Genomic DNA, 13,961 nt, shown 5'->3' on the forward strand with positions numbered 1-13,961 from the left:
CTGTCTCAGATGGAGATTTTTTTCTTAGAGCTCGACTTGAAAACTTGAATATTCATACTAAACTATTATTTCGGTAAGATTATTTAAACATATTTAAATAAAACCCCAATAGAACCCTAGACAGAAAATTTTTTTACATTTACTCTTAGTTGTACCAACAAAGTCAATTTTAACTTGGGAGAACTTTTGAAGAGTCTTTAATGGAGGTTCAGTTGTGGACTGTATTTCTCTGAATGCATTCCATAGATTTACCATGTCTTAAGTATCAAATTACTTCAAATATTTGGCAAAAACATTCAACCTCTCAATAACAGCAGAACCAAAAATACAAATCTTAAATACACTCAAATGCAGCAACTCTGGTGGACTGAATCTTTCTGTTCTCCTCCCACTGCTGAACACCTACATGCATGGGGGTGTTTAAATTCAACAGTAAGCCATGAACTGCGCAGAATCACAGTAACTGAATCTTCTCAAACAGACACACTTTGGCCTTATTTTTAAAAAATCATGGCTCTATGCATTTTTGTTTGAAATTTTGCACGTTTAGAATTGCACTTGTTCTTCAATCTTCTCCTATTAAAGATTCTTTTGAAATAATGCTTGTTTGGTACAAGTAACTTGCAAAATAAGGGTAAAAAGAAAACTTGTTTATAATGGGTCTGATTTAATCCCAACAATAGTTCCTTTCAACATTCCTCAAACACTGTAATTTCAATATGCTGGGAGTGCTACAAACCATTTTAGTCTATAGACCATTTGGGGTACATCCAAGAAACAAGCAAAGCTAAAGGCAGACATTATAAACAGATAAATAAATAAATAAACAAATCGAAAGGCAGAAATGGTGCATATTCTCCCTGTCAGTCCCCCAATGCATTCTTCCACGTATTGCTTGCCTTTCATTCCCATGTTTTAGATCCACAGTCTTCAATTCCCAGACAGAAGCAATACCGATGGGGTTCAGACACAGTTTCCCCACCTTTGGGATAGAAGACGCCGTGCCATGCTCTTGCTACAGTGCTGGGACACTGTATTCAAGATGCGGAAATCCCAGTGGTTCATCAACCGAAATGCAAGATATTAGAAAGCTTTTCATAAATCTTGCACATTACTAACTCCGTTAAAGTGATGAGGGGAGCGGACAAGCTTTTAATTGTATTCCTTGCCTTCACCTTCCCTGGTCTTATCATCATTCTGCCACAAGACAACATCCAGTAAAACATATTTTCCTTTCAGCAGGCTGCAAGTTCGGGTCCTTTTGGAAAAAGTGGTGTTACGATTAGTCCTCTTTATAAACTGAGGACTTGATTCTTCGCATAGCCTTCCACAGACTGTCTCTTTTAGCAGCCCTTGCTACCTGCAGTTATAAAGAGAGGCGAGTGTTCCCCAAGCTTCTTATTGCAGCAACACTTCCACAATGATATTAAAAAAAAAAAGAAATTCACAAAAGTTACAAAATAAAACACAGATGTGCGATACCCAAATTCTTACATGGTCTCGAAGTGCCTCGGAATGAAATTTTTATCACTCTCCTTAAGATCTTGTATAAAGTTGCCAGTTTCTGCAAAGGACCCAATTAGATCTTTCATCGACTCATGCTGAGAGAACACAGCAATCGAAACCGCGAGGGCTGAGACAGATAACTGCTGTGCCCAAACCGTGCCTTCAATTGCACAGATATCTAGCTTATCAGCAAGCCTCCAATACTGAAAAAGCATGGAGAAAAAAAACCACACAATAAAAATGAGAATATGATAAAAGTGATGATCTTGTAATGAAACTTGTATATACAAGTATGTGTATGAAATAGTAACGAATACCTATGTTTTTCTTTTTCCTTCATGGCTATGTATATTCATACATATAATAAACTTGAAAAACAAGCAAACAGATGAACAACCAGATAGTTAAAAAGGATCAGTATTCATTGCACAAGCAAAGTCGTCAGATCTTTGGATATAATTGAATTGCGGCAAACCAACTGCTGCAGACACCGGTCATCTGACATAGTAAACTGCTCATTGACATGGTAATTTTTTAGTTAATTATAGTATAGGTTACAAAGATCTTACATATTCTGTGTTAAATGAATCCCCCTCCTGACAGATGGGCTCTAGACTGGCCTCTTTTAAAGCTGAAACGACCAGTTCTGGACTCGTTTCTGGTGATGGCTTTGTAGCGTTCCAAGGCTGGGGTGTGGCAAGGCTGCACAAAGCGCAGCAGCGTGGGACCACAGCACTGGCCCCCGTGTGAGATGGGCAAACAGACAAGGAAGGATGGGGAGAGATGTGTTTGAGACCAAAAATTAAACCAGCTATGAAGACGAGACAAAAATGCAAATATCAGTTTCAAGGCCTGCCCTTCATAAACAAGGTGGTCCTCCAGAACATCTATGCTGGCTATGCTTTAACGTCACAGTTCAGCCAGCAACGCTTTCTGTGTTTCACATACTTTCTGTTAAAAAAAGAAAGTGAGGAAAGTGAACGTGAAAAAAACGGCTTACTGATTTCCTCAACATAATGTCCATGAATTTTTAACAAATAAATTTTAAGTCCCTTTGCTGCAGAACTCTCTTCACACTCACCTTTTCAAAACCCAGGAAAACAGTGTTATATTACTATTTCTTAAGGCTTTAAATTATAGAATAAACCTCTTTCACTTCAAAGTTTTACAAATCCATATTATATTTTGAGCAAAACCCCCAGATTTTATACCATTCCTTCTCATTTATGTTGTCAGATGCACCGGGCTTAAAAGCGAGACAGCAGTGCTGCTCCAAAAGCAGCACAGCAAACAAGAAAAACAATTAAATCCGGTATGTTTACAAGTGAAAGTCTGCTGTAAATAACCATGTCAAGTAGATCTTGCTGTGGGAAAGTGGGATCAGAACATCGATAAGCACTGACTGTGAGAAGGAAGGGTGATCAGCAATACACTGCAGAAGGCAGAGCTGAAACAAGAGACATAACCAGACCTAGCCAAGCTACAGGATAAAGAAAAATCAAGGAAAAAAAGTAATAAAAAGTAAAGAAGACCTAGTAAGCTGGATTGGAGGTGGTAGAAGGTGTATGGCAAGAAAAAAGGTGACAGTTCTGTGTTTTTCTGACTGCTTTGCATTTCCTTAATAGTTTTTTTATCTTTCGTCAAGTGTTTAATTCCCCATTTATGAACTCATTTGCAGCCGACTGCTTTACACTGCCAGCACAGAATCTGGAATACCCAGACTGGAGAAACTTCTAGCTCTATCTGGAAAACCTATGCCTATGACTGACCACAAGACCTAGGAAGAAGAACCCGGCAAACCAAGACCATAAGTACTTTGTACCGTACATTGCTGAATAACTCTCATAGGTCTAAGGGGGAGTTCCCCCTAATGCAAAGATATCCCTTCTCTCGAGCCATGGCCAATGCCAAAGGGCACACCAGCCTGCCAACATCCACCACTCCAAAAGGGAGAATACATTCAAGTACTTCGAAGCCTTCAGGGAGCAAACCCTCAGCATAGTTAGCCCAGTCTTTCTGATGCTCTCATTTCTCACTCAAGTGTCCACTTTTCAGAGAAGAAAGCATCTGATCAGTGATGACTGTGGCCTTATGAAGAGTAAGGAAACTATAAAGTAATAGGAAATAAACAATGCCAAAGAGGAGCCAGACCGTAAGGCTTCTGCTTTGTTAGCCTGGTCTGGCATTTAGAGATAACAGAATAGCATTCATTACCAAATGTTTTGACAGTAGAGTCATTTCAAATAATCACATTTTACTCTTTTTTTTAACACTCATAAAGACTTTTATAGCATAAAAAAAATTTCCAGTTCAACTCAAATCTTACACTGTCTGATAAAAAACTCTCTCCATGAAAAAAAGCCGGCCATAGCTCATTTTCTAATCATTCCTTGGCATTAAGAGTTATGAGAAATCAATTATAATCACTATTAAATAAGGGAGTCATCACCAATATGCCAGTAGCCTTGACAGGAAAGTGTGTTAAGAGCACAATCACTAAATAAAACTTCATACAGAAATCTCTCCCATGGTCTGTATAAATGTGGGAAGCTGAAGGGGGAAGGACAACAATCACTGCATAAAAGCCTACAACAATGAATAAAAGTTAAGTTGATTTTCCAATGTCTAATATTGCTTCACCACTCTAATTAATATACTATCTATAAATAAAGATGAAAGATCACTGGAAGCTATGTAATCAATTTTGATAAGCTTACAAATCAAAATAATCCTGCAATTTCGATGTCCGACATCAAGTATCAGATGGCAGTGTCTAAAGCATCAGGCAGTTTCAGCCAGCTGGATTTCACTGAGAAATCTCCATTTGGCCACTTCAATTTGCGTTACGTCTTTTCTAAAGTTTCGTTGAAACGGCCTTTATCCCCCCTGCCAAAACTGTTGCCTACTACATCTGCATTTTCTTCATAGAAGCCAGGCACTAAACTTCTACCCTCTGGAATATTCACAATGAAAACCCATATAATTTCACAGGTCAATTCAGGTATTGTTCATCCTACTGGTCACAAAAACCTTAAGAATTTGTCATCTGGTAACACTTTCAGAATCCAAAGCTACGCCACATGCCAACGGTAGCATCTTTACTAAAATAAACTAGTTCATTTTAATGTAGTCTTAGGTTTGTACTGGTATTCTACTATAATTTTGAAGTCTTGAACCCGTCTCCAGCCAAGAATGCACCTACAGAAGAAAAAAATGTAACCAAGGAAAATTCTATTTCTTTAGAAACAGAATCATAGAATTGCTTGGGTGGAAAAGACCTTTGTGATCATTGAGTCCAACTGTACCTGTTCACTACTAAAACATATCCCTGAGCACCTCATCTGTCTTTTAAACACCTCCATGGATGGTGACTCAACCACTTCCCTGGGCAGCCTCTTCCAGTGGCGATAACCCTTTTGGTGAAGAAATATTTCCTAATATCCAATCTAAACCTCCCCTGGCACAACTCGAGGCTGTTTCCTCTCATACTATCACTTGGTTACCTGGGAGAAGAGACCAACACTCACCTTGCTACAACCTCCTTTCAGGAAGCTGTAGAGACTGATGATGGCCTCGGCCTCCTCTTCTCTAGAGGCTAAACAACCTCAGGTCCACCACTACACCCCCACATACATTCTTGATGTTGTAGTCCTGAGATACAAAGTCATTTGTAGAAGAAACCACTTCATAAGATAGCAATTTAATTGCAAATAGCAACACTTGTATTGCCAAATGTCTTCTAAGACCTCGATTGAATTCGAACCAACCAATACTGTCCTTCCATTTGATTTTTGGCTTTTGAACAATTAGATCTTCAAGGATTAATTCTTACAAGCTCCTCCTGCACAAAGAAACAACAAAATACTTCTGTGCTCATTTGAATCTCAAAACGGAAGCACATTTGTTTTCATTCTGCAAATGAGCGTTACATTCTTAGTATTTGACAACCGCTGTAGCCGATTAAATGGTCTGTGCAACAAGATGTACCTGCATTCAAAGTCAGCAGAGGGGAGGATACAGGAGAAAGACAGCCGCAGGATGCAATGGTAGCCAGACCTAAAGTACTTTGTTCATTTGAATTTCTTTCCAGCCATCTGTATTTTGTCTTTACAGAGTAGAAGCGTTGCCTCATTCGCCCTTGACGAGATATAAATTAAGAAACGATGCTAACACACGTTCTTTTTAAACAATTGCATAGATTCTCATTTCAAAGGACATTTTAAAACCATTCTCCCTTACATAACATTAGCATATGCTTCTTAAGTGCTCCTGAAATAAAATTTGTATCATCACAGTCACATGGTGTTATTCCGTCTACAAAAGCCAGTATCAGCTGCCTCCTTGTTGAGACTTGAATCAGAATTTCCTTGCTGCAAATGTTTTCTCTCTCTAGGGTATACAATTTTACCTTTCAGTCCTCCTGAAAATTATAAGGCAATCTAAAACTATCCTCCACTCCCCTTTCTTGTATGAGTATCTCTCTTTCACCAGCCCTCTTTCCAAGAAGAAAATCAGCATTAATTGAAATAACACATGAAAACAAAATTTCTGATTTCTTTTCAGTAAGCACAAAGTCTGATTTATAGTTAACCTTAAAAGGTAATATTACTTTTAACATGTTTAATAAAAACAATGAATGAGCAGAACAAAAATGAAGGAATTACGTACACATATTCTTTTATAAGCCATAATTAATAACAGTAAATCTTGAAATGTTATTGTGTTGCAAGATGCACAACTGCTGACCTTGAATTGTGTAATGTCTATCATGTTGATATCTATCGCTGTCAGAAATACCACCTCTACAAGCACGTGAGACCTTGTATTTAACTAAATCAACTGATCAGTGCAGCACTGCCAATCATTTTGTTTTTAAAATTATCCAGTGTTTCACATTCCTGGTATACAGTTGGATTGATTAAATAAAGATATTCATATTCATAATATTACATTACAAGGCAGGGATAAACCCAGACATTTATATATTTTTAGAACAAACTCTACTCAACTGAAATTCTGATAGTGGCTCGTGTTGGATTGAATTAAATTTCTATTTCCCTATAAGCTCAGGTTAGGAGAGATGTTAGTTTCTTATGTTGCAGATTTATGCACCTGTAATTACTTTAAAATCTTTAAAATTAAATAGGCTTAATTTCAGAGTCTCAAAAGAAAGCAACAATACATTATTTAACACATAGTTCCGCAATACTGGCAATACTGATTTTGGGTTCTGACAATCCTATATAAAAATAGGATACCCATTTCAAATGGGCAGTTTCCCCTGGGTTTTGTGCCAAGCATCCGTGCGGAGTGGACTCGCTACAATAAAAGCAATGCTGAGCAGATATTCCTGCCCCCAAATTTAGGTTTAATCATACTTGGATTGACTGAAAAATGCTGCCGTGCTATTCAAAAGAAGTTAAAAAGGGGAGTGTGGTGGGAAGAAGCAGTTGAGTAGCTGATAAGTATAAGAGTAGTTAATACAGTATCCATTTGGAAACAGAAGATTATATTTCTTTAGAAACAAAGTGATTTTGTGCTGCAGATTTAACCCAGATGAGAGAGTTATGCAAGACTTAGATTTGATAAACGGAAGTCTTTCAATGGGATGGAAAGACGTGAAGTCTTAACAGAAGAGGGCACGTGAGCCATCCCCCAGCATCGACCACACACATCATATGTGCCTTCGCATCTGTCACGCAAAGCTAGCTCCTGCGTTTCCTCAACCACTCCACTTCTACACAGGGCTCCGGCTGTATTGATCAAGGATAAAATTTTGCCAGGACAGCTGGAAGAATGCAGCAAGCGTAAATGAAATCAGCAGGACTACTTCTGATCTAGGGGAACGATTTCTGTTGAGCCCATTTTGCAACTAATAAGGCCTTACGTGAGCAAGACTCCTCTCCTCTGATTTATGTAATGTATAAACACACCAAATTTTTTCCTTCGTGGTGGCATATCTGCTGCCTCAGCAACAAGCACATCTTTGCAAATTCAGAATTTGGAATATAGAATCTATCTTCAATCACTGCTTACCTAAAAGAGCCATATTGCAAATACCATCAACATCTGAAATATTTAATCACCATCACATTGATCTGCAGCCACTGGAATATCACGGCTTCAATTCAAACACGTTGGCACAACAGGTGAAAAATTTTATGTCAAACTTGACTTGGGAACATACTGTATTTTGAGAACACTACAAGTGGCAGAATATAGATATGAGAGAGGCAGATCTATTCAAGTGTTAACGTGAAGGTTAGCAGGTCTGCTGTTCTCCAGATGAGACCACACAGACCGGCCCAGAACACGGGAGTATTCCACACACTTCTGCCCACTCAAATATAGCAAATATCTTTCTCCTTTAATGATAATCATTTCAGTTCAATGTTTACAGTTATTCCCCCTCAAAATTAAGCAAGGACTCATACAGAGTAAACAATTGGTTATCTTGCTAGGTACATGAATGCCTAAACCTTTGCTTTTTCTAATCCAGTTTCACTATTTTGCTGTCAAAAACCTCAGTTTTCATTTTTATGTCCAGATGGATTGCAGGCTTGGATAACAATATAAAACTGGTTAATCAACTTTCATGCCATATTTATGAGCAACAGGGAGATTTTACTGTTGTCTGCAGTTTACCAGGGCATACCACGAAATCCAGCCAGTGTTTTATGCACCCTTAAAATTGCAAGCTGCAGCCCACTTTGCCATCGGTGACCCCAAGTCTGCTACTAACAACAATCTCTCATCTTTGCTGAACATAGATTCAGTTAAGTTTATTTTAAAAAAAAATAACACCCTTCCAGCAAGCAGAATTATTTTTTACACATGGAAATTATGATTTCTTAAACCTCCTGGTTATCCTGTGTAAGAGACTTAACAGTCAAGAAACATCTATCTCCTCATTAATTAGTTATGGCATCACTACCGCCATTCTTAATGGAAGTTTTTGACTGAATAAACAAATTCCTCTTACAAAACTGTAACTGTATCTCTGATTATCATATTTTGACAATAGTGCTGCTTTGGTTTTACCTGAGCTATTTTCCACAGTGAGCCAAAGGACTTGCATGGAAGAAACTGTCCAAAGCTGGCATGGCATTCTGTATTTCATAAATCACTTGTGGACATTTATGGCAGCAAGGAACTTAGTAATTAAAATCAAATTCTATGGCTGTTCGGAAAAGTCAAGACTGATAACAGGCAACAATAAACAGCAGATATTTGAACCATATCAATTACATATAGCTTGCAATTAAGATTGTTATTCATAAATTATAATGTATAATGTGTTTTGCCTAATCACACGACCAAGAAGCATAAGAGTGGGATATTACTCATGTTTCAGCAAGTGGCTTTACTGCACCACTGTCGCTTAAGCATCAGAACTCGGCCGCTTTACCCAAAAACAAAGGCAATACTAGCAGACTTTCAACAATGAATTAAATTAAAGTCAGCCCCTAACAGCTTACTTCACCTACTCATGAAACCTGAACAATTACCACCTGTTCCACATTCTGGTTGGGGTTTTGGGGTTGGTTTGGGTTCGGGTTTTTTGAGTGGTTTTGTTGGGGTTTGTGAGGAATTTTTCTTTGTTTAATGACGTAATTTAGCACAAACCAAGTTACGTGGAGATTACACGTCATTTTGACTTGTATGTTATCAAGACGAATAAAAGAAGAATATTTGAAGGCTTAATGTAATACAGAAATATGCTTTATCACAAAACAAAGGTAGTTTATTCCATTAGCTTATAATGCACAGACAATTGATACCTCTCAACGTAGGCACCAGAGTTATTTTCTCCCAGTAGGCAGCATTCTGCCATTCAGAAAATTTAAATCTGACTTATCATTTAAAAGTAGTTGTAACATGGGAGGCTATAAATATATCAGCAAAGCAGGACTAAGTATAGGACTAAATATATCTGCAGGTATCCTGGATCACTTTGATTTTAAGGACTGGAAGGCACAAAAACCCGACAACCACAGGGTGGCCGGGGGAGTATATGAACTGGCTCAAAATTTGGAAATAGTATAATGAGTTCCAGCAGCAATGGTTTAGCAGACTTGAAATGAAGCAACTAGAAGAAATATCTTCACAGACAATTACAAACTACTTTAATCACATGGCTCTGAATCTTGAGGAATACATTGATATCTACAAATTGCTTAAACCTCTCCCTACGACAGCAGTTCCTGAATTTTAATTTTCCTGCTTTTTCCTTCTCCAGGAATCTCTTAAGTTGCACTTTCTAAAGCCAGCTGAGGCCAGGTCCTAGACTCTCAAAAGCTAATCCGATTTTTTTAATATATTATTGTCAAAACTAATTTTGGCCTTTGAACTTTCCAAGAAGCTGCATCTTTTTATACCAAACCAGTTATGTTCATAACCTCATTGCTTTTATTTTATGACACTATGGTTTGGTTGAATATTTTTCAGTATAATTCAGTTGTCAATAATGCCTTTAAAAAAATCTTAATGGAAAAAAAAGGTTTCTTATTGAATAAACTGCACTCTAAGTAACAAAAAGCTGCTTTCTATTTAGTTTATTTCTCATGACACGCTAGCTACCACAAGCAATATCGAGCTGCTTTCTAAAATAATAAAAGTATGCTGACCTCTAAAAACCATTCCACACTATATTTTCCTTCTTCCTATAAAAATGTCCTCAAAAGACCAGCAGCAACAATCACCTTGGATTTAGTAGCATCAACTGCCGTACCACCTCGTCAGAGGCCAGGGCTGTTAGCGCAGCTCCAGAACTGACTTCAATGAGATGCACAAATACGCAGACTGATTGGGTAGCAGGAAATGAAGGAGTTGCAAGTTGTTTAGCTTCCTTGTAATGTTGCTGGCTATAAACTGGAGAGGGGCAGATTTAGGTTAGACATAAGGAAGAATTTCTTCACGATGCGAGTGGTGAGGCCCTGGCCCAGGTTGCCCAGAGAAGCTGTGGCTGCCCCATCCCTGGAGGGGTTCCAGGCCAGGTTGGATGATCCAGTGGGAGGTGTCCCTGCCCATGACAGGGGGTAGAACTAGATGATCTTTAAGGTCCCTTCCAACCCAAACTATTCTATAATTCTACATATGCATGGGAAAAATCAGCTCCTTGCTGACACACCGACTTTGTTTCTGGTACTCTAGTCGATGTGGTATTTACAAGTGCTACGTTGCATTCACTTTTGGGCCAGTAATATGATGTCTAAATCCTCTGACACAAGCAAGAACTACAGAAAGCTTCAAAGGATGAAATCAGTGTTAATTTAATCAAGGAGAAAGGTCTGCTTTGCAAAAATACTGTACTGAGCCAAGAGGCGATTTGTTCAAAAACAGCACAGCCTAGGATCCTACTGGTAGTGGGTCGAATACATAAGCCCTGATGTCCTTAGAGTGACCTCCGAGAAACACACATAATCTGCATGACAAACAGTGAATCTAGTCTGCTTCAGCACGTTTCTGTGATTAATGAATGACCAAACCAAGAACATTAGGCATGCATTTATTATTAAAACAAAACATTGTTTTGGCAGTTTGAGTGATGATGCCAGGACAAATTAGATGCTACTCCCACATGAAGCAGTGCTTTTGTTTCAAAGAGCATCTAGGCCATACCAACCCAGCACAATTCATCTCGAAGCAGGAACAAAACTAATAAACACTTCCCCAAACCTCTTACCTTCCTCACCAGCCACACTGCACTGATCCGTTGTATTAATGTCTCTCTCTGCTCATCTGTTTTTCCTCCGACTGGTGTTCCACCCTTCTTCCACGTCCCCTCTCCATAAAAACAGAAGAAAAATGTATTTCAGTCTTTTATAACTGAAAACATGCAATTTTCAGATCACTACAAGAGTTACACACTACTATCCTCCTTTTGTTCTATCAGTAGAGATAGCTCCTTGCACTGAAGAACCTGAATTTGTGCAAACCCAGCATGAGACCCTAATCCCAGCAACTACCTAAACGTTATTAGCGTTGACTTACTAAATTTAGCAGCATAATTGTGGTACAGTAAGGATTCACCTTCAGCTGCAAAAATAAACTCAGTAGATGTATCTTATCTTTGCCTGTGAAAGTTAAAAAGATCAACCATATGTTCCTTTCAGAAGGCTTTTTGTTCCATGTTCCAAGGACCTGGTGAGAGACTTCCAGTTCCAGATGAGCAGTATTTCCAAGACTAGGATCTGCAGAACTGTTCAGTGTTTGACACAGAGAGGCATCCTTGCTGCGAGTTTTCATTTTTTACTGATCCATTAATACTAAAAACCATAAAAGCATGTGGGTTGGAAGGGACCTTCAAGATCACCCCGCTCCAAAGCCCCAACACCTCCCACTGGATCAGGTTACTCAAAGCTCCAACCAACCTGGCCTTGAACACCTCCAGGGAGGGGACATTCACAACTTTCTTGAGCAACCTGTGCCAGTGCCTCACCTCCCTCATCGTGAAGCATTTCTTCCTAATGTCTAATCTAAATCTTCCCCCTCCCAATTTAAAGCCACTCCCCCTTGTCCTATCACTACAGGTCCTTGTAAAAATTCCATCCCCTGCTTTCCTGGAGCCCTATTCAGTATTGGAAGCTGCTCTAAGGTCTCCCTGGAGCCTTCTATTCTCCAGGCTGTACAACCCCAACTCTCAGCCCGTCCTGATAGCAGAGGTGATCCATTCTTCTGATTATCTTCGCGGCCTCCTCTGGACCTGTTCCAACAGTTCCATATCCTTCTTATGCTGTGGACTCCAGAACTGCACACAGTACTCGAGGTGGGGTCTCATGAGAGTGGAGCAGAGGGGAAGAATCGCCTCCCTATTTGAAATAGCAAAGACTCTGCCTTACAAAAACCTGTTCTCTTATGCCCCAACATCCACATTTCCGCAACTGCCTCATTAAATCATTTCATAACAAACACTCCACAACCTCCCTGCAATCTGTTCCTCTACAAATGAAACTTGGGGATTTAACTAATATTGAAAAGAATAGGCATCAAGAATGAAAAATACTGGTTTTAGAGCTCCAGTAGAGTTTCGGCTATGGAGTATAGCTGCTGCCGAAGTATCAACCATGCGCAGAGGGAGTATGACTACCCCTTGTGCCACACTGATGTGATCATTACAGCTGGCAGATGGCACAGTATATTAAATCTGGCACTACAGAAAGCCAAAAGCCACATCTACAAAGCTTAGAGGAATAAGCGATCATCATTCTGCCAAAAATCTCTTTTCTAGAATTATGCTGTTAAGATATATCTTAACTTTAGTATTGTGTATATTTTAAACTTGTATTACTTTTGTCTTTTCTTTGCTTCTTTATTATTTCTGCTGAGATATTTCTATAATCATACAGAATATAATATACTCCACGTACCTGAATGGCAAGGGAGAGTTAGAGCTTACTAGATCATATGTATATCTAAGGAACTCTTGGTTCTGTACAATGAAAAAAATGAATACTGTAATTTTACAGGGGTTTCTTCAGTGGTCCTTAATCAGCCTGGTAGCATATAACTAGATTCACAACAAAAATTAAAACTTTAACTCATATACTCAAGCTCTGTCGTAATAACTACTTAAATTCCCAGATACACAGCAGTAAGGGTCGTTTCTACCTCTGTCTGAGAAAAAGATCAATCCACGGGCAGCCCAACCCAGTGGGAGGTGACCCTGCCCATGGCAGGGGTTGGAACTGGATGATCTTTAAGGTCCCTTCCAACCCAAACTATTCTATAACTCTAGGATAATGGGACACCCAAGTATTTCAAAGCATGGTTCTTACAAGAATATTATATAAGACAAGCAACTACAGGTACAGTTTCCTAGAACAGGTCCAAGTGCCAAACTCTCCCACTGAATTCAAGTGAATTCTGCTACTGGTTCAAACTAGATTCAGGACTGGACTTTTTAATAGCAGCAAGCACGTTACAAGAGCGTAACACCAAACTTGATGCCGATTTCATTCATCTGAGCATCAAAAATACAACAGCTTTATGTTGAGAGTGGAACACTGAGGCACGGTCACACACCGAAGTCTGAAAAGCATTGCTGTTCAGCTAAGCAGGTTTAGCAGCTCACATTATAAGGAGACAGAATTAGGAACAGGAAAGAATAAAGGCCTTACCAGTACTGAGGACTGACCACGTCACCTTGGGTGCTTTATAAAGCAGGGTAATTCATAATTAAACATCTTATAAGGAGGAGAATTAGTTGCTTTAGGACAAATAGGCTGCCGTGTGAATCGCCCAAGAACATAACGCTGAGACATTTCTTAAAATCCCATGTCTGTCTAGACAAATAATTTATTTTGGGGTGCAAAGCAATTATGCTCAAAAAGAAAAGCATCATAATTCTGTCTGAACTTTTTCTGCAAAACAATTGTAATAATAATGAAAGTATCAATTCTTTTTTATAAACTAATTCGGGGATAAGCGCGGAGCACATAATATTCATATTCAAC

At 38.9% G+C, this 13,961-nt stretch overlaps 1 long non-coding RNA gene across 1 annotated transcript in view; it reads right to left on the reverse strand.

The window, feature by feature from the left end:
• LOC128853478 (uncharacterized) overlaps positions 1–11,295 on the reverse strand; it is a 258,094-nt gene extending 246,799 nt beyond the window's left edge. Inside the window, exon 1 of the long non-coding RNA XR_008452020.1 lies at positions 11,192–11,295. This is a non-coding gene — a long non-coding RNA (uncharacterized LOC128853478). The remainder of the gene's footprint in view (positions 1–11,191) is intronic.
• Positions 11,296–13,961: the final 2,666 nt, after the last annotated feature.

Source organism: Cuculus canorus, chromosome 13 (assembly GCF_017976375.1).
Source record: "Cuculus canorus isolate bCucCan1 chromosome 13, bCucCan1.pri, whole genome shotgun sequence".
Lineage (NCBI taxonomy): Eukaryota > Metazoa > Chordata > Aves > Cuculiformes > Cuculidae > Cuculus > Cuculus canorus.